Source organism: Salvelinus sp. IW2-2015, linkage group LG36, assembly GCF_002910315.2.
Source record: "Salvelinus sp. IW2-2015 linkage group LG36, ASM291031v2, whole genome shotgun sequence".
Taxonomy (NCBI): Eukaryota; Metazoa; Chordata; class Actinopteri; order Salmoniformes; family Salmonidae; genus Salvelinus; species Salvelinus sp. IW2-2015.
In genome coordinates, this window is record NC_036875.1 from 36,379,548 (window position 1) to 36,401,656 (window position 22,109).

General features: G+C 43.4%; 1 pseudogene; it reads left to right on the forward strand.

The window, feature by feature from the left end:
• Positions 1-22,109, forward strand: part of LOC111959511 (rab3 GTPase-activating protein catalytic subunit-like) — a 66,002-nt pseudogene that overhangs the window by 22,026 nt on the left and 21,867 nt on the right.

Here is a 22,109-nt window from a genome sequence, read left to right on the forward strand (position 1 = left end):
GAAACGGAGCAAGTGACGGAGAGAGAGAGAGAGGGAGCCAGTGACGAAAAGAGAGAGAGAGGGAGCGTGACGAGAGAGAGAGAGAGAGAGAGGAACTCAGCAGCGAGAGAGGGAAGCAAAGCTAGAGGAGGGATGAGCAGCTAGAGAGAAAGGACAGCGACGAGAAAGAGAGAGAGAGGAGCAGTGACGAGAAAGAGAGAGAGAGGGAGCAGCGAGAAGAGAGAGGCAGCAGCGACGAAAAGAGAGAGAGAGAGGGATCAGCGACGAGAGAGAGAGAGAGAGATCAGCGACGAGAGACGAGAGAGAGAGAGAGCAGCGACGAGAGAAGAGAGAGGATCAGCGACGAGAGAGAGAGAGAGCAGCGACGAGAGAGAGAGAGGATCAGCGACGAGAGAGAGAGAGGCAGCAGCGACGAAAGAGAGTGCGCACGAGAAGAGAGAGGAGCAGCGATGAGAGAGAGAGAGGCAGCAGGAGGAGAGAGAGAGAGACTCAGCAGCGACGAAAAGAGAGAGAGAGCAGCAACAGAAAGAGAGAGAAGGGGATCAGCGACGACTCCCTTTCTCTCTAGCTGCTCACTCCCTCTCTAGCTTCTCCCTCTCTCGCTGCTGAGTCCCTCTCTCTCTCGTCGCTGATCTCTCTCTCTCTCGTCGCTGATCTCTCTCTCTCTCGTCGCTGATCTTTCTCTCTCGCTGCTGAGTCTCTCTCTCTCGCTGCTGAGTCTCTCTCTCTCGTTGCTGAGTCTCTCTCTCTCGTTGCTGAGTCTCTCTCTCTCGCTGCTGAGTCTCTCTCGTCGCTGCTCCCTCTCTCTCTCTTGTCGCTGCACTCTCTTTCGTCGCTGCTGAGTCTCTCTCTCTCGCTGCTCTCTCTCTCTCTCATCGCTGCTCCCTCTCTCTCTCTCGTCGCTGCTCCCTCCCCCTCTCTCGCCTTTCTCTCTCTGTCCCTGTGTGCCCATAAGGAGAATTATGGGCACACAGGGACATGTTGAGGAGAAATGGCTCGATAAGGGCCAAAGGAATAAGGTTGTACCGGGCAGAATTACACACACGCGCTCAAACACACATACCTCCCAAAAGCTTGCCCTCTGCTGCTTGTGTGTCTTTCTCCAAGATGCTCAACTGCTGCACCGAGAGGAAGAGAGCGAGGGCTGACGGGAGGAAAATGGCGAAAGGAGGGAGAAAGAGGGAGAGGAAAGTGTCAGGGTCGACCGAGAATGGGTGCCTGGGACCGAAGAGTGCGGCGACGGTGGAAGGCGCGATAGAGGTGTCTACTGGGAAGTCACGGGACACGTGGAGCTACAGCGAGAGCGAAGACGAGTTCTTTGAGTGCCTGAGCGACACAGAGGTGGTGAAGGACGGTCCGTCTACAGACGGCAAGAAGGGCGGGGCTAAAGAGGACGGGGCCAAGGCGGGCAAGCCGGAGGGTCGGCTCCACCCCCAAGGGAAGTTGACCCTGCTCAACTCCAAGGAACCCCTGTACATCCCTGCCACTCAGGTATATTTAAGCAATAAGGCCAGAGGGGGGTGTGGTATACGGCCAATATACCACGACGCAACACGGAGTGCCTGGATACAGCCCTTAGCCGTGGAATATTGGCCATATACCACAAACCCCTGAGGTGCCTTATTGCTATTATAAACCAACGTAGTTTTAAAGCAGTAAAAATATATGTTTTGTCATACCCGTGGTATACGGTCTGATATACCACGGCTGTCAGCCAATCAGCATTCAGGGCTTGAACCACCCAGTTTATAATACTGTATATACTGTAGTACATGCCCCTGTATATCCCTTTCGCTCAGGAATATTACCGTATATACTGTAATACAAGCACCACACCCCTGTACACCCATGTAACTTGGGTATATTACGTACAGTACCAGTCAAAAGTTTGGAAACACCTACTCATTCAAGGGTTTTTCTTTATTTTTACTATTTTCTACATTGTAAAATAATAGTGAAGACATCAAAACTATGAAATAACACATATGGAATCATGTAGTAACCAAAAAAGTGTTAAATCAAAATATATTTTATATTTGAGATTCTTCAAAGTAGACACCCTTTGCCTTGCTGACAGCTTTGCACAAGCTTGGAATTCTCTCAACCAGCTTCACCTGGAATGCTTTTCCAACAATCATGAAGGAGTTCCCACACATGCTGAACACTTTTTGGCTGCTTTTCCTTCACTCTGTGGTCCAACTCATCCCAAACCATCTCAATTGTATGGACCTCACTTTGTGCACGGGGGACATGTGCACAGGTAGCCTAGTGGTTAGAGTGTTGGGCCAGTAACCGAAAGGTTGCTAGATCGAATCACCGAGCTGACAAGGTAAGACTCCGTCGTTCTGCCTCTGAACAAGGCAGTTAACCCACTGTTCCTAGGCCGTCATTGTAAGTAAGAATTCGTTCTTAACTGACCTGCCTAGTTAAATAAAGGTTAAATAAAAAAAACTGTTGCCAGAAAGTTGGAAACGCAGAATCATCTAAAAAGTCATTGTCTGCTGTGGCTTTAAGATTTCCCTTCACTGGAACTAAGGGCTGTGGCCTGAACCATGAAAAACAGCCCCAGACCATTATTCCTCCTCCACCAAACTTTACAGTTGGCACTATGCATTGGGGCAGGTAGCGTTCTCCTGGCATCTGCCAAACCAGATTTGTCCGTGGGACTGCCAGATGGTGAAGCGTGATTCATCACTCCAGAGAACGCGTTTCCACTGCTCCAGAGTCCAATGGTGGTGAGCTTTACACCACTCCAGCCGACTCTTGGCATTGTACATGGTGATCTTAGGCTTGTGTGCGGCTGCTCAGTCATGGAAACCCATTTCATGAAGCTCCCAATGAACAGTTCTTGTGCTGAAGTTGTTTCCCGAGGTAGTTTGGAACTCGGTAGTGAGCGTTGCAACTGAGGACAGACAATTTTATGTGCCATGCGCTTCAGCACTCAGCGGTCCCATTCTGTGAGCTTGTGTGGTCTCCCACTTTGCGGCTGAGCCGTTGTTACTCCTAGACGTTTCCACTTCTCAATATCAGCACTTACAGTTAACCGGGGCAGCTCTAGCAGGGCAGAAATTTGACTAAATGACTTGTTGGAAAGGAATCCTATGACGGTGCCACGTTGAAAGTCACTGAGCTCTTCAGTAAGGCCATTCTACTTCCAATGTTTGTCTATGGAGAATGCATGGCTGTGTGCTCGATTTTATACACCTGTCAGCAACGGGTGTGTCTGAAATAGCTGAATCCACTAATTTGAAGGGGTGTCCACATACTTTTGTATATAGTGTATGTTCAAATACCTACCATATCATTATCAATGGCACTGTTTAGACACACAGCCAGCCATTGTAGATTACTGTACAATCTGCACCACTCTAGCACATTGATCTATTCATTACTATATTGTAACGATCCAGTAACTCATTGTTACTGTGGTACCATAAATCATTTTAACGCAGTACCTGACGAATTCAGTACATGCACACAGTGCATATTTCATTTTTCACAGACTTGTAATAAATCATAGTTGTAACATAAAACCCCTAATTATCTTTAAAAGTCACAGATAAAGGGTTGATCTTAATAAGTATGGTAATGAGAAGCATGACGTGACACCGAGACTGACAGATTCAACTCCACAAAAGCAGTAGTGCTCAGCCTCTAATTGTCCAAGGCGTTTGGGGGCAGATAGCTACTATAATACATCTGATTATAAAGGCAATGTCTTCTCAAATGTGGTGACCACCACTGATTTAGCCTCTATGCTATGAGTGTGTCTCCTCCCTCCCAACCTGCATCCTTCCTTCTTCTGTGTACTCGCTCCCTTTGTCCCTCCTCCCTCCCTCCGTGTCTCCCGCCCACCATCCCTCCCTCTCTCCCTGCTGTTTGTGTGAACCCAGAGCCCAGCTCCTGGAGTGATTTGTAGCTCCTCTCCTCCTCATCAATTATAGACGGGGCTGAAAAGTAGAGCTAATTAATGCAATGGGTTGAGGCTGACCCTCGTCAATGATTAACACGAGGCGATAGGCGGTCACTGAGGAGGGGAGAATGTGGCCCAGGCTGTCTGAAGTCGGTTTCTATCCACACACACAAAGACGACCCCGGACACGCAGTACACTGACACACACGGACACACATAGCAGATGTTGGGAAAAGGCGAGGCGAGGATGGATGCCTTGCCTAGTTAAGAGAGCGGAACGATCATGCGCTGTGTGGAGCGGTGAGGGAGAGATGGATGAAGGGTGTGAGTGTAAAATAAACGAGTGTCAGCACTTCTTCTAGAACGGCCCCGACGGCTTCACACAGGCTCTGAGGCTGCTGCTGCGGTGGCTGTCTGGGCCGTGCACAATCTCCATCACACACACACACAATTCTAATAAAAACAACTGTTGGACAATGGCTGAAGATACTCCAAACAAAAATTTATCAGATATTCATGGCACGGACAAATAAGAATAGTTCTAATGGCACGGACAAATAAGAATAGTTCAGCTATTCAATTTATTATCAGATTTCTCATTTTTTCTTAGATTGTGCTCATATATACATTTTGTAATGATATGAGGTATTTGTAAAAAATATTTTGTATTAAAATAATGAAAGTTAGATGTGCCTCATTTGCATAAATATAATGGTAGGCTATATATAGGGATAGATTAACATAAAGGGGTGGAAAAGGGCTGTGCTCTGTCCATGCCTACCTGCACTAACCTGATCTGTCTAGACTGCCTCATTAATTACTGTTGTCACGTTCTGTTGTGCAAAATTCGACAAGTGTGTCAATAGCAGATTACCTTCGGATTAAAAATCAACGCGATTGGCTCTAGATTACACCTATACTTTACAATGTTTGCAAGGTCAGAGATATCACTATAATCTGAGTGTTCATTTTCGGAAGTTACTTTCATTTCAGCTCATCTAATTTATTAAACATTTTAACTGTAGTATTCCATTGAGCCCATTTCAGCCATTACCGGGGGATGTTTGGCAGGTCACTTCTGAGGTCGTAACGTTAACGGGAAAAAACTACAGGCACGAGCAGGATTAAAATGAAAGCCATCAATCTAGTGATATTTAAGTGGATTTTTCACCCCTCAAACACAGGAAGTAGAGGGCTGAAGAAGACTGATCCTCTGGTGGGCGGGGCATGGGCGTCGCCAGACACAAACGCACACACACACAGACAGACACACACGCTGGTGTATCATGTGGAGATTTTTGTACATGTCTTTTCTTCACCTGTCTCTCTCCCTTTCATCCACACACCTTTCTCCAAACGTGTCTCTCTATCTGTCATATATCACACCCACTATCCCTTAAGTCTGTTTCCTCTCTTTTGTCTTTCTCTTGCTGTCTGTCCTCTCCATGACACTTTCTCTCCGCTTCTGTCTCTCTCTTCCTACATCCATCTATCGATTATCTGTATGTCTGTGCTATGTCTGTATGTCTCTGTCTCCACTTTGTTTTCTTCTAGTCCCTTTCAGACATTTCCTCGCTCTCTCTCCTTCTCTAACACATTTTCTCTTTCTCCCTATCCATCTTCCTCTCTCCTCTCACACTCCTCCCTCTCTCTGTCTTTTAAACAGCAGGGATAGGGTAGGGGAACAGAGTGGGGGCAGGCAGAGATAGGTGTTTTAGATTCATGGCGATGCCACTTCATTTGTAATGAGGCGGATTGGCTCTGCTCACACACACTTGCTCTGCTCGGCAGTCTCACCTTCCTTCCCTGGGTTTAATTAGTCTTCAGTGGGTAAAGTGTTTGGCCACCGCTCCTCTCCTCCACTATTTATACCTCCAAACTCTTCTGCGTACTAAATAGCTCCCTATACCCTATACAGTGCACACATTTGAACAGGGCCCATGGGGCTCTGGTTAAAAGTAGTGCACTAAATAGGGAATACGGTTGTTGGGTGAACTATCCCTTCAAACACAGGTATAATATGAATGGTTTCATCACACTAAGCCAAGCTCGAGGTCCTGAAAATCAGTCTAGTGTATATGAGAGCAAGAGTAGACAAATAATGAAAAACTTTTACTACATCATTCCAAATGTGTTATTTAATAGTTTTGGTGTCTTCACTATTATTCTACAATGTAGAAAATAGTACAAATAAAGAAACCCTGGAATGAGTAGGTGTGTCCAAACTTTTGACTGGAACTATATATATATATATATATTATATATATATATAATTATATATATATATATATATATATATATATATATATATATATATATATATATATATACACATACATACAGTTGAAGTCGGAAGTTTACATACACTTAGGTTGGAGTCATTAAAACTTGTTTTTCAACCACTCCACAAATTTCTTGTTAACAAACTATAGTTTTGGCAAGTTGGTTAGTACATCAACTTTGTGCATGACACAAGTCATTTTTCCAACAATTGTTACAGACCGATAATTTCACTTATAATTCACTGTATCACAATTCCAGTCGTTCAGAAGTTTGCATACACTAAGTTGACTGTGCCTTTAAACAGCTTGGAAAATTTCAGAAAATTGTGTAATGGGTTTAGAAGCTTCTGATTGGCTAATTGACATCATTTTAGTGTGTACCTGTGGATGTATTTCAAAGCCTACCTTCAAACTCACTGCCTCTTTGCTTGACATCATGGGAAATCAAAAAAATCATCCAAGCCTTCAGAGAAAAAAATTGTAGACCTCAACAAGTCTGGTTCATCCTTGGGAGCAATTTCCAAACGCCTGAAGTACCATGTTCATCTGTACAAACAATATAAACGCAAGTATAAACACCATGGGACCACGCAGCTGTCATACCGCTCAGGAAGGAGACGTGTTCTGTCTCCTAGAGATGAATGTACTTTGGTGCGAAAAGTGAAAATCTATCTCAGAACAACAGCAAAGGCCCTTGTGAAGATGCTGGAGGAAACAGGTACAAAAGTATCTGTATCCACAGTAAAAACGAGTCCTATATCGACATAACCTGAAAGGCCGCTCAGCAAGGAAGAAGCCACTGCTCCAAAACCGCCATAAAAAAGCCAGACTAAGGTTTGCAACTGCACATGGGGACAAAGGTTGTACTTTTTTGAGAAATGCCCTCTGGTCTGATGAAACAAAAATAGAACTGTTTAGCCATAATGACCATCGTAATATTTGGAAGAAAAAGGGGGACGCTTGCAAGCCGAAGAACACCCTCTCAACCGTGAAGCACGGGGGTGGCAGCATCATGTTGTGGGGGTGCTTTGCTGCAGGAGGGACTGGTGCACTTCACAAAATAGATGGCATCATTAGGCAGGAAAATTATTTGGATATATTGAAGCAACATCTCAAGACATCAGTCAGGAAGTTAAAGCTTGGTCACAAATGGGTCTGCTAAATGGCATATTTATACAACGGGTTGGTCAAAACAAGCATTGGTTGAGAAGCATTCTACAGTACTCGACTACAACTACAGCAGAGCTGTGCAAAGATATTTTAACACGCCTTATCGTGTACAATTATATGGTGTTGTTTAGCATGACAATGAATAAAAAACACAGGTATAGGAATGGTTCTGACAGGATACCAGGAACCAAATCAAATGTATTGTTCACATACACGTGTTTAGCAGATGTTATTGCGGGAGTAGTGAAATGCTCGTGGTCAGTGTTTCCAGGGGACCTTCATTACACCGAACAAAAATATAGACGCAACATGTAAAGGGTTGGCCCTATGTTTCATGAGCTGAAATAAAAAGATCTAGAAATCTATTTCACTCAAATTTTGTGCACAAATTTGTTTACATCCCTGTTAGTGAGCATTTCTCCTTACTCAAGATACCGGATGTGGAGCAGTCGTGAAATCCATAGATTAGGACCTAATGAATGTATTTCAATTGACTGATTTCCTTTATATAAACTGTAACTCAGTAAAATATTTGAAATTGTTGCATTTATATTTTTGTTCAGTATGTATTTGAATAGATTTTACACGCAGCTGAATAGTGTTTAAAAAAATCGCAGGCTTTTGCAATATGGATATTGCGCAGCCCTACCCAAAACAACCCAAAAGTACTCCAATTCAACCACAAACAGGTACCCAAAACAACCCAAAAGTACCCAAAACAACCACAAACAGGTACCCCAAAACAACCGAAAAGTACCCCAAAACAACCGAAAAGTACCCAAAACAACCAAAAAGTACCCAAAACAATCACAAACAGGTACCCAAAACAACCCAAAAGTACCCCAAAACAACCAAAAGTACCCCAAACAACCACAAACAGGACCCAAACAACCAAAAGTACCCCAAACAACCACAAACAGTACCCCAAAACAAACCTAAAAAGTACCCAAAACAATCACCAAACAGGGTACCCAAAACAACCCAAAAGTACCCAAAACAACCATAAACAGGTACCCAAAACAACCACAAACAGGTACCCCAAAACAACCCAAAAGTACCCCAAAACAACCACAAACAGGTACCCAAAACAACCCAAAAGTACCCAAAACAACCACAAACAGGTATCCCAAAACAACCCAAAAGTACCCAAAACAACCACAATGTGATAATAGTGGGGTGCCTGGTAGCCTAGCGGTTGGGCCAGTAAATGAAAGGTCACTGGTTCGAATCCCCGGGCCGACTATGTGGAAAAACTGCGGTCTGTGGTTGTTTTAGGTTGTTTTTGGCTACTGTTTTGGCTACTTTTGTTGTTTGGAGGTACCTGTTTGTGGTTGTTTTTGGTACTTTAGGGTTTTTTGTGTACCTGTTTGGGGTTGTTTGCAGTTGTTCTGGGTACTTTTGTTTTTTTTGGGGTCGGGGGGCTGTTAGTCATTGTTTTGGGTGCCTGTTTGGGGTGATTAGTAGGACCTGGCCAGGCTGCAGAATCAGAATCAGAATTCCTTTTTATTCTCTATGAAATGAGGGACTTTCCTTTTAACAGCTTTATCTGAACTAGTGAATCTTGTACATAACTCTCTGGGGATTGAACCTGTGTTTTCTGTGTGACTCACAACAGTGTTAGCCCTCTGAGCTAAAGCCTGTTCTTTAGCCCTGGGAGCTAACACAAGTTGTCAAATCTCGAGCAAGGGAACTCATCAGGCAAGTTCGGCCGACCCCCTCTACAGTCAGTCTTTTGTGTTAATTCAAATAACCATTTGATTTATGAACCTGAGTGGCTGTGATCATGACTTGCCTTACCAGTTGTGGAACCGAGACAGACTTTAGCGAACATTGTGCAGTGTTCAGTTGCCCTTTAGGAACATGGAGACTAGACAGGACTGTGGACTGTGGACATGGCTCTACCAGACAGAAGCAGTGTTCATTAGCCAGGGCTGATGGGGGTTTGGTAGGGGGTTGTGGGTGTTCTGGCAGAGGGTTGTGGGTGCCTCAGGTGTTCCAGTGTTCCACAGGGCCCTAATGAATCTGACAAGCTGTCAGTCTGTCCTCTGTCCTGCTCAGAGTAACTGACAGGGCCAAACCTAGTGTCATACGCACACACTAATAAGTACTGTGTTGTATTTCCTGGAACATATAGTTACATGTTTAGGGTTGGTTTCCGGCTTCCGTGTCTCGAAAAGCAACACACACACACCCATGCTACTTCTTACACACAATTAACCCCCTAAAACACACTGAAACCCTGAATGTCCTCTTTCCCACTCCATAGGAGCCAGCGCCCATGGCAGAGGACCTGCTGGAGGAGCAGTCGGAGGTGTTGGCCAAACTGGGCACGTCAGCCGAGGGTGTCCACCTCCGCGCTCGCATGCAGAGTGCCTGTCTGCTCTCAGACATGGAGTCTTTTAAGGTGAGGACACTCACACACCCACACCCTGACAACTAGACAACTCCTCACACACCCACACTGACAACTAGACCGACATACAGTACACACACGCTGGCATACACAAACACGTACGCACACACACACACACACACAAACGCACCAAGAGAGACACGCGCACACACACAGAGAAGCACAAAAACACACACACTCACTGCCACCCAGACTGGGTGAGTGGCACAGGAGCCTATTAGTGGTCTCAGGCCTTTCGGTCAGTCAGTGTGTTAGACTGGGGGGCGTTTGATTAGATTCTCACAATCTCCCTCATCTCTCATAGTGGCACAGTGGAGGGCATGCTAATTGTGTTATCGATATCAAAGAAATGCTTCGTATTAGATATTATGTTGGGTGTGCAATTGGACATTTGATTGAGGTCTAATTTAGCTGATGTACTGTAGCGATGTCTGTTTTAGTACTAAATGCACTTAAAATAATTTCCATTTTGGAAGTACCTCCATAGTGTTGAATAATAGTGTTAATACATCTTACAATTTACTAGACACTCTTATCCAGAGCGACTTGCAGTAGTGAGTGTATACATTTAGGTACTTTTTCATACTGGTCCCCTTTGGGAATCGAAGGCATTGCAAGCGCCATGCTCTATCAACTGAGCCACACAGGACCTAGAAAACTCAACACATACAGTACCAGTCAACAAATGTAAACACCTACTCATTCCAGGGTTTTTCTTTATTTTTACTATTTTCATGAAACTGGTTGAGAGAATGCCAAGAGTGTGCAAACCTGTCATCAAGGCAAAGCGTAATAGTGAAGACATCAAAACTATAAAATGACACATATGGAATCATGTAGTAACCAAAGAAGTGAGAAACAAATCAAAATATATTTGAGATTCTTCAAAGTAGCCACGCTTTGCCTTGATGACAGGTTTGCACACTCTTGGCATTCTCTCAACCAGTTTCATGAGGTAGTCACCTGGAATGTATTTCAGGTTTGCTTTGTTAAAAGTTAATTTGTGGAATTTCTTTCCTTAACTTCTTATGGCTGGGGGCAGTATTGAGTAGCTTGGATGAATAAGGTGCCCAGACTAAACTGCCTGCTACTCATGCCCAGTTGCTAATATATGCATATTATTAGTAGATTTGGATGGAAAACACTCTGAAGTTTCTAAAACTGTTTGAATGAAGTCTGTGAGTATAACAGAACTCATATGGCAGGCAAAAACCTGAGAAAAAATCCAACCAGGAAGTGGGATATCTGAGGTTTGTAGGTTTTCAACTCTTTGCCTATCGAAGATACAGTGGGATATTGGTCATATTGCACTTCCTAAGGCTTCCACTAGATGTCAACAGTMTTTAGAACCTTGTTTGATGCTTCCACTGTGAAGGAGTGTGGAATGAGGGCTCTTTGAGTCAGGGTTCTGGCAGAGTGCCATTAGCTGACCAGGCGCGTTCACGTGAGAGAGTTAGCTTGCGTTCCATTGCATTTCTGAAGACAAAGGAATTCTCCGGTTGGAACATTATTGAAGATTTATGTTAAAAACATCCTAAAGATTGATTCTATACTTCGTTTGACATGTTTCTACGAACTGTAATATGACTTTTCGTCTGAACTTTCGCATGGACCTGCCCGCGCGTCGTGAGTTTGGATTGTGTACTGAACGTGCGAACAAAAACGAGGTATTTGGACATAAATGATGAACTTTATGGAACAAATCAAACATTTATTGTTGAACTGGGATTCCTGGGAGTGCATTCTGATGAAGGTCATCAAAGGTAAGTTAATATTTATAATGCTATTCTGACATCTGTTGACTCCACAACATGGCGGATATCTTGATGGTTGTTTTGGGCTCTGAGCGCTGTACTCAGATTATAGCATGGTGTGCTTTTTCCGTAAAGTTTTTTTTAAATCTGACACAGCGGTTGCATTAACGAGAGGTTTATCAATGTTTATTATGAGTATTTCTGTAAATTGATGTGGCTCTCTGCAAAATCACCGGATGTTTTGAGGGCAAAACATTACTGAACATGACGCACCAATTTAAACTGAGATTTTTGGATATAAATATGAACTTTATCGAACAAAACATACATGTATTGTGTAACATGAAGTCCTATGAATGTCATCTGATGAAGATCATCAAAGGTTAGTGATTAATTTTATCTCTATTTATACTTTTTGGGACTCTTTTCTTTGGCTGGAAAAATGGCTGTGTTTTTCTGTGAATAGGTGCTGACCTAACATAATGATATGTTGTGCTTTCGTCGTAAAGCCTTTTTGAAATCGGACACTGTGGTGGGATTAACAACAAGTTTATCTTTAAAATGGTGTAAAATACTTGTATGTCTGAGGAATTTTAATTATGAGATTTCTGTTGTTTTGAATTTGGCGCCCTGCACTTTCACTGGCTGTTGTCAAATCGATCCCATTAACGGGATCCCAGCAATAAGAAGTTGATGCATTTGAGCCAATCAGTTATGTTGTGACAAGGTAGAGGTGGTATACAGAAGATAGCCCTATTTGGTAAAAGACCAAGTCCATATTATGTCAAGAACAGCTCAAATAAGCAAAGAGAAACGACAGTCCATCATTACTTTAAGACATGAAGGTCAGTCGATGTGGAAAATTAAGAACGTTGAAAGTTTTTTCATGTGTAGTCACAAAAACCATCAAGCGCTATGATGAAACTAGCTCTCATGAGGACCACCATAGGAAAAGAAGACCCAGAGTTACCGCTGCTGCAAAGGATAAGTTCATTAGAGGTACCAGCCTCAGAAATTGCAACCCAAATAAATGCTTCACAGAGTTCAAGTAACAGACACATCTCAACATCAACTGTTCAGAGGAGACTGCGTGAATCAGACATTCATGGTCAAATTGCTGCAAAGAAACCACTACTAAAGGACACCAATAATAAGAAGAGACTTGCTTGGGCCAGAAACGCGAGCAATGGACATTAGACCGGAAATCTGTCCAATGGTCTGATGAGTCCAAATTTGCGATTTTTGGTTCCAACCGCTGTGTCTTTGTGAGACGCAGAGTAGGTCAACGGATGATATCCGCATGTGTGGTTCCCACCATAAAGCATGGAGGAGGAGGTGTGATGGTGTGGGGGTGCTTTGCTGGTGACACTTAACCAGCATGGCTACCCCACAGCATTCTGCAGCGATACACCATCCCATCTGGTTTGTGCTGAGTGAGACTTTAAATGCTTAGTGAGACTATAAATGCTTAGTGAGACTATAAATTGTTTTTCAATAGGACAATCACCCAAAATACACCTCCAGGCCGTGTAAAGGCTATTTGACCAAGAAGGAGAGTGATGGAGTGCTGCATCAGATGACATGGCCTCCATAATCAGCCGACCTCAACCCAATTGAGATGGTTAGGGATGAGTTGGACCGCAGAGTGAAGGAAAAGCAGCCAACAAGTGCTCAGCATATGTGGGAACTCCTTCAAGACTGTTGGAAAAGCATTCCTCATGAATCTTGTTGAGAGAATGCCAAGAGTGTGCAAATCTATCATCAAGGCAAAGGGTGACTACTCATAAAATAGTTTTGGATTTGTTTAAAACTTTTTTTGGGTTACTACATGATTCCATATGTGTTATTTCATAGTTTTGATGTCTTCACTATTATTAGTAAAAATAGTAAAAATAAAGAAAAACCCTTGAATGAGTAGGTGTGTCCAAACTTTTGACTGGTACTGAAAATGCTTTTGATGATTAAAGTCAATTTCCTTCCTTTGTCATGAGGACAAATCTACAAAACAGCTCTTTACAATATGCATGCATATTGAATTAATTTAGCCAAGTTACATTTAATAGCTCCCTTAAAGTTATAGAAACAGGCCAAAAAAAGCTGAATTCATCTCTGTTGTCACCATACCACATCTTCCTGCTGAGTAGCATTCAGCCTCACCTGCTAACTCCAAGCTGTTGGACCCAAGAGGTTCGGAACATCAGGTCACCATCTTTAAACGTCTCTGATGGGACTTCCGGCTCCACCCCCTTTGTTCCCAATGGTAACAAACGCTGACAAATAGTGTTCTGTCGGGGGGCAGAGTCGCAACTTTTTGTCGCATTACCCCGGTCTGTTTTTAACTGGCCCACTAAATGCTCTACTTTGGAGTATGTTCTTCTCAACCTCTTCTTCTTCTGTCCTCTCTGAGCTCCAACAACAGCTGACAAGAGAGGGAGGGAGGGAGGGAGGGAAGGTTATAAACTAGAGGAAGAAGAATGTTGTGTACTCAGGTATAGCGATTAGTTGATTTAGAATGGCCTCTAAATTTAGTGTGAGCTGTCTCGGGGCCGGGGCCAACCGGCTCTGTATGTAATTGTGCTTAGCCAAGCATAATCTGGCATTTTAGCTTAATTATCCCAGTCCCTGCTGGTGCAGAGCAGGGAGGATGGACCGCTGATGAATGGTGGGTAATATGACAGCCATGCAGCACATACCAGCCCCCTCCTCAACTCGGTGTGTTGCGCACACACACGCCGATGCATGTATACAAACACACGCGTCACATGCACACACAAACACAGACACACACTTCTTCCGTAGGGGGACAGCAGCAGAGGAGAAGCCTCCTGTCTGTCTGTGTCTCTGTCTGTCCTGCCCTGGGCCCCCAGGCTACTGAGGAGAGCTCCTGTCTCAGTTATTCATGCTTTAGACTCATTGTCATCAATCCATCTACTGTTGCTTCACTGAAATGGAGCGGTCTCCTCTGTACCAAACTTATAGTGCCTTCAGAAAGTATTCACACCGCTTGACTTGTTCCACATTTTGTTGTGTTACAGCCTGATTTTAAAATTGATTAAATTGAGATTGTGTCACTGGCCTACACACAATTCCCCATAATGCCAAAGTGGAATTATGTTTTTAGAATTTTTTACAAACTAATACAAAATAAAAAGCTGAAATGTCTTGACTCAATAAGTATCCTAAAAAGTCACATAAGTTGCATGGGTATTAAAACACATTACTGAGTATCACTTTCCATATTTTCAAGCAATAAAAAGCAGGGAGTTTTTCAGGATAAAGACCTGGTTGTCTGATTTTTCACCAGACACAGAGATTAATGAACCTTTCAGCAGGACAATAACCTAAAACACAAGTCCAAATCTACACTGTAGTTGCTTACCAAGAAGACAGTGAATGTTCCTGAGTGGCCGAGTTACAGTTTTGACTTAAATCTACTTAAAAATCTATGGCAAGACCTAAAAATTGGTTGTCTAGCAATGATCAACAAACAATTTGACAGAGCATGAAGAATTGTGAAGAATATAATGGGCAAATGTTGCACAATCCAAAGCTCTTAGAGACATACCCAGTAAGACTGACAGCTGTAATAGCTGCCAAAGGTTATTCTACAAAGTATTGACTCTGGGGTGTGAATACTTATATAAATGAGATGTTTCTGTATTTCATTTTCAGTAAATGTGCAAACATTTAAAAAAACATGTTTTCACTTTGTCATTATGGTTATTGTGTGTAGATGGGTGAGAAGAAAACAAATAGTTAATCCATTTTGAATTCAGGCTATAACCCAACAAAAATATGGGGGTATGAATACTTTCTGAAGGCACTGTATTGACTGTGTAGAGCTCTGAAACATAAGGAAACATAGACATGCCTGCCTGTGTCTGTTTCTGTGTCAGGCAGCGAATCCGGGCTGTACCCTGGAGGACTTTGTGCGGTGGTACTCCCCCAGGGACTACGTTAAGGAGGAGGTGGTGGATGAGAGCGGGGACACGGTGGTCAGGGGCGACCTGAGTGCCAGGATGAAGATCCCGGGGAACATGTGGATGGAGGCGTGAGCCACAGCCAAGACCACCCCTGCTCGCAGACAGAGACGCCTGTTTGACGACACCAAGGAGGCTGAGAAGGTATGGACATAGGAGCATTTAGAATAGTATTGTCCATTGTAACTTAATGAACAGAGAAAGCATTGAAAGCATTGTCACTCATTGTGATGCACTCAGGTTCCAAATTCCATTTTAGACAAGACTGACTGACTTTGTAGTACATTTTTACACTAGAATAAATGTTTCTGACTCATATTGATGCCACATAGGCCGTTTTTTCAAAGGGATTTGTTGTTTTTTAGGGGCATTAATTTTTTTTATATCACTAGGTGAAAAAGGCATCTGACTGTGACAGGTAATACTTTTCCATTTTGAGCTGCTAGACTGAGACTCAGTGAATGACAGCTCCACCTGTCCTGAAGCTCAGGGCTGCCAGCTCAGAGAACTGACCCCTCCCAGGTTCACTACACACTCTGCCTGTTTGTCCCTGTTTCAGCCAATCACCACACAGCGCTGGTTAAGAAAAGTAGGTCAGACACAAGGGTCCCTGCATGAGACACACACACACACACACACACACACACACACACACACACACACACAACCACACCACACACACACACACACCACACACACACCACACACACACAGGTGTCCCTCCCCTCCCTGCCCACGGTCCCCTCGCTGAGAGTTTAAACTGAGTTCAGGGGAACCTTGCTGGGCCTTGGAAGGTCGGTCGTCATCTAGCCTATAGCACTGCGTCCTTCATCCGTCTGCCGCCAGCCAGCTCTTTTGGGTAAACTCCAGGTGCACCGATTTAGTTTGGAATACATTTTCTGATTGACATTTTTTTTGCTGCTCCACTAAGTTGTCCTCTTAGGTAGGTAGACGACAGCAGTGCTTCTATATTCCACACTCCTCTGATTGCAGTCAAGATCATCACCACAAGGAAGTCACTCTGCGACATCTTAAGAGCGCGGCGCTGTGTCGTTTGTTCTCTCCCTGTGCAACAGAGCCTGAAGGAGCGTGGCGCTGTCCCGTTTGTTCTATCCCTGTGCAACAGAGCCTGAAGGGTTGTGGCGCTGTGTCGTTTGTTCTATCCCTGTGCAACAGAGCCTGAAGGAGCGTGGCGCTGTCCTGTTTGTTCTATCCCTGTGCAACAGAGCCTGAAGGAGCGTGGCGCTGTCCCGTTTGTTCTATCCCTGTATAACAGAGCCTGAAGGACGTGGCGCTGTGTCGTTTGTTCTATCCCTGTGCAACAGAGCCTGAAGGAGCGTGGCGCTGTGTCGTTTGTTCTATCCCTGTGCAACAGAGCCTGAAGGAGCGTGGGCTGTGTCGTTTGTTCTACTCCTGTGTAACAGAGCCTGAAGGAGCGTGGTGCTGTGTCGTTTGTTCTATCCCTGTGTAACAGAGCCTGAAGGAGCGTGGTGCTGTGTCGTTTGTTCTATCCCTGTGTAACAGAGCCTGAAGGAGCGTGGCGCTGTGTCGTTTGTTCTATCCCTGTGCAACAGAGCCTGAAGGAGCGTGGCGCTGTGTCCGTTTGTTCTATCCCTGTGCAACAGAGCCTGAAGGAGCGTGGCGTCTGTCGTTTGTTCTATCCCTGTGCAACAGAGCCTGAAGGAGCGTGGCGCTGCGTCCGTTTGTTCTATCCCTGTGCAACAGAGCCTGAAGGAGCGTGGCGCTGTCTCGTTCTGATAACCTCCTGCCACCACCTGAAGGAGCGTGGGCGCTGTCCGTTTGTTCTATTGCTGTGCTACTGACAGAGCCTGAAAGGCGTGGCGCGGTGTCGTTTGTTCTATCCCTGTAACGACCGAGCAGAGTGAGCGTGGCGCTGTCCGTTTGTTCTATCCCTGTGCAACAGAGCCTGAAGGAGCGTGGCGCTGTCCGTTTGTTCACTATCCCTGTGCAACAGAGCCTGAAGGAGCGTGGCGCTGTGTCGTTTGTTCTATCCCTGTGCAACAGAGCCTGAAGGAGCGTGTGTCATTAGGGTATACCAATTCAGATTGCGTTTCCGGAATCTCATCACCGACTCACACAAAAATAACGAATTACCCTGCGTTGGATTAAGAGCAGTATCATTAAAATGCAGAGTTGCCTCTAACCAACACATTTGACCCTTCGCCAAGCCCCGCCTCCCTTTGTTGCTGTTGCAACCTCGGACAACATTTTCCCGGGAAGCCCAATTCTCCCTTCTAACCACTGACGAAATCCTGTGGTTTTAATACATAATGAAATTAAACACAGACTACTTTTTGTTTTAATAAAAATGTTGTTTAATTTATTTGCACGAAAGGAAAACAATTGATTAACAGCAAAACAAATAAATATATAAACGGTGTGCAGGTGTGGCAGCATCATGTTGTGGGGGTGCTTTGCTGCAGGAAGGACTGGTGCACGTCACAAAATAGATGGCATCATAAGGTAGGAAAATTATGTGGATATATTGAAGCAACATCTCAAGACATCAGTCAGGAAGTTAAAGCTTGGTCGCAAATGGGTCTTCCAAATGGACAATGGCCCCAAGCATACTTCCAAAGTTGTGGCAAAATGGCTTAAGGACATCAGAGTCAAGGTATTGGAGTGGCCATATCAAAGCCCTGACCTCAATCCCTTAGAAAATGTGTGGGCAGAACTGAAAAAGCAAGTGTGAACAAGGAGGCCTACAAACCTGACTCAGTTACACCAGCTCTGTCAGGAGGAATGGGCCAAATTTCACCCAACTTATTGTGGGAAGTTTGTGGAAGGCTACCTGAAACGTTTGACCCAAGTTAAACAATTTAAAGGCAATGCTACCAAATATTTAATTGAGTGTATGTAAACTTCTGACCCACTGGGAATGTGATGAAAGAAATAAAAGCTAAATAAATCGTTCTCTCCACTTTATTTAAGAATGTGAAATGTCAGAATAATAGTAGTGATCCTAACTGACCTAAGACAGGGAATTTTTACTAGGATTAAATGTCAGGAATTGCGCCTATGTTTGTGTTGCTTCACAGTCCCCGCTGTTCCATAAGGTGTATTTTTATCTGTTTTTTAAATCTGATTCCACTGCTTGCATCAGTTACCTGATGTGGAATAGAGTTCCATGTAGTCATAGCTCTATGTAGTACTGTGCGCCTCCCATAGTCTGTTCTGTGAAGAGACCTCAGGTGGCATGTCTTGTGGGGTATGCATGGGTATCTGAGCTGTGTGCTAGTTGTTTAAACAGACAGCTCTGTGCTTTAAACAAGTCAATACCTCTCACAAATACAAGTAGTGATGAAGTCAATCTCTCCTCTACTTTGAGCCAGGAGAGATTGACATGCATATTATTAATGTTATTGTACATACAAGGGCCAGCCGTGCTGGCCCTTGTATGTACAAAAAGTCACAAAAAGTCMCAAAAAGTCCCTCTTTTGTGGCACCTGACCACACGACTGAACAGTAGTCCAGGTGTGACAAAACTAGAGCCTGTAGGACCTGCCTTGTTGATAGTGCTGTTAAGATGGTAGAGCAGTGCTTACCTTCGCTACTGTTGTATCAATATATTTTGACCATCAATATATTTTGACCGTTTACAATCCAGGGTTACTCCAAGCAGTTTAGTCACCTCAACTTGCTCAATTTCCACATTATTTATTAAAAGATTTAGTTGAGATTTAGGGTTTAGTGAATGATTTGTCCCAAATAGTTTTTGAAATATTTAGGACTAATTTATTCCTTGCCACCCATTCTGAAACTAACTGCAGCTCTTTGTTAAGTGTTGCAGTCATTTCAGTGTCTGTAGTAGCTGACGTGTATAGTGTTTAGTCATCTGCATACTTAGACACACTGGCTTTACTCAAAGCCAGTGGCATGTTGTTAGTAAAGATTGAAAAAAGTAAGGGGCCTAGACAGCTGCCCTGGGGAATTCCTGATTCTACCTGGATTATATTGGAGAGGCTTCCATTAAAGAACACCCTCTGTGTTCTGTTAGACAGGAAACTCTTTATCCGCAATGTAGCAGGGGGTGTAAAGCCATAACATATACGTTTTTACACCAACAGATTATGATCAACAATGTCAAAAGCTGCACTAAAGTCTAACAAAACAGCCCCCACAATCTTTTTAACATCAATTTCTCTGACAATCATCAGTCATTTGTCTAAGTGCTGTGCTTGTTGAATGTCCTTCCCTATAAGGGTACTGGAAGTCTGTTGTCATTTGTTTACTGTAAAATAGCATTGCATAGTGCCTAGCAAAAGTATTCAAACCGCCCCCCCCCCCCCCCCCTTGGCGTTTTTCCTGTTTTGTTGCATTACAACCTGTAATTTGAATGGATTTCTATTTGGATTTCATGTAATGGACATACACAAAATAGTCCAAATTGGTGAAGTGAAATGAAAAAAATGTAAAACGGAAAAGTGGTATGTGCATATTTATTAACCCCCTTTTGCTATTAAGCCTTAAATAAGATCTGGTGCAACCAATTATCTTCAGAAGTCACATAATTAGTTCAATAAAGTCCATCTGTGTGCAATCTGTGTCACATGATCTGTCACATGATATCAGTATATACAGTATATACCTGTTCTGAAAGGCCCCAGAGTCTGCAACACCACTAAGCAAGGGGCAAAACCAAACAAGCGGCACCATGAAGACCAAGGAGCTCTCCAAACAGGTCAGGGACAACGTTGTGGAGAAGTGAGGTAGGCAATAAATAGGCCATAGGAGCGAATATTACAATTTAGCAGATTAACACTGGAGTGATAAATCATCAGATGATCATGTGCAAGTAGAGATACTGGTGTGCAAGTAGAGATACTGGTGTGCAAAAGAGCAGAAAGGTAAATAAATAAAAACAGTAAGGGGATGAGGTAGGTAAATTGGGTGGGCTGTTTGGGTGGGCCAATGGGCATACATTACCCGTAGGAATACTTTGTTTAAGAACACTAGTTAGAACTGGGCGGACCACCCACTGTATTTTTTGGTTAGTTAGTTAGTTGTTTTTGAAGTAGGCTAGTCTAGATTAGGGGTGTTTTTGAAAACTTATCATTTCTTTCCTTGTGTCCAGCTCAGCCCCTTTTCCCGCTCCCCCATTACCGTGCGTTTACAAATAAACCATGAGTGTTTGATGGTAGATTTATGTTGTCTGTGTTTATTCGTTCTCACTGTTTCTTTTTCACTGTTATAATTTGCATGAGTTGTTATGGGTCTCGTTGCCATCCCCCTAGACTGTAGAGCCAAAGGGATTCGTAACAATTTCATTTAGTCACATGATTTTGAAATTTGCAGTACGTTTGCCAATCGGTTTTGCAGCCAGACTTATTTGCCATTCCTTTTGTCTAATCAAATCAAATTTTATTGGTCACATACACATGGTTAGTAGATGTTAACACGAGTGTAGCGAAATGCTTGTGCTTCTAGTTCCGACAGTGCATTAATATCTAACAAGTAATCTTACAATTCCACAACTACCTAATACACACAAATCTAAAGGGATGGAAAATGAATATGTACATATAAATATATGGATGATCGATAACCGAGCGTGGCATAGGCAAGATGGTATAAAATACAGTATATACACATGAGATGAGTATGTAAGATATGTTAACATTATTAAAGTGGCATTATTAAAGTGACTACTGATACATTTATTAATGTGACCAATGATTTCAAGATTTTTATTTCTGTCTGCGCGACTTATGAAGAATCCTGTGGCTGTACCGACTCCGACAACATATCCCAAGAGAGCCATGTTTCCGTGAAACAGAGAATGTTTCAATCTGAAACTTTTGTACGATGGGGATAGTAGATTGACATAGGCTAGTGCTTTTGCTGTTTGTTAGGCCTACTCATCTTGTTTGCCGACAAAAATTGTAAATCTGGACAGTTCTTCAAATATCTTCAATATGCACCTCAGACTTGGATAAGGACGCGCACAGTTGCGTCCCTGATGTGTCTGTCTTCACTTGTAGCCTGTAGGAAACACCCGATCATATGATGGAGAGTGATGTAAGTGAGCAGTGATTCGGAGCACTCAGCACTCTGGGAGAAGGGCACAATGTCCACTGGCCGCAAAAGGCATGGATTTCTTTAGGGTGCATTACGGCCACACATAGGGGATGCCGCCGTGACATTCTAGGCATTAAATTGTGAATGAGTTACTGATGTAATGTGTACAGCCTGCGCAAAAAAACAAAGCAGAGCTCATGCCTTTTCAAGCAACTTTTTTCTCATCATTATTAGATGCCCAACGTTAGCCCATATAGCCCAACGTTTGTGGAACAACTAAAGTTACATTAATAACTCTAATCATACCCATTTCTTTGTTAAACACTCAACACAGAATAGCCGTATGTGCGCAATCTCTCATCGTTTGGAGAAAATATCCTTTCTATTTAATTCAGCTTTGTTCAATTGTATTCTTCATACTATAAAATAATGCCATGGAATTCTAAGCAAATCTTGTCTGCTAAATTAACTAATGTAGCCCACAGCCATTTGGCATAGCCAGATTATTATTATTATTATTATTATTATTATACCTTTATTTCAACAAGGAACACAGAC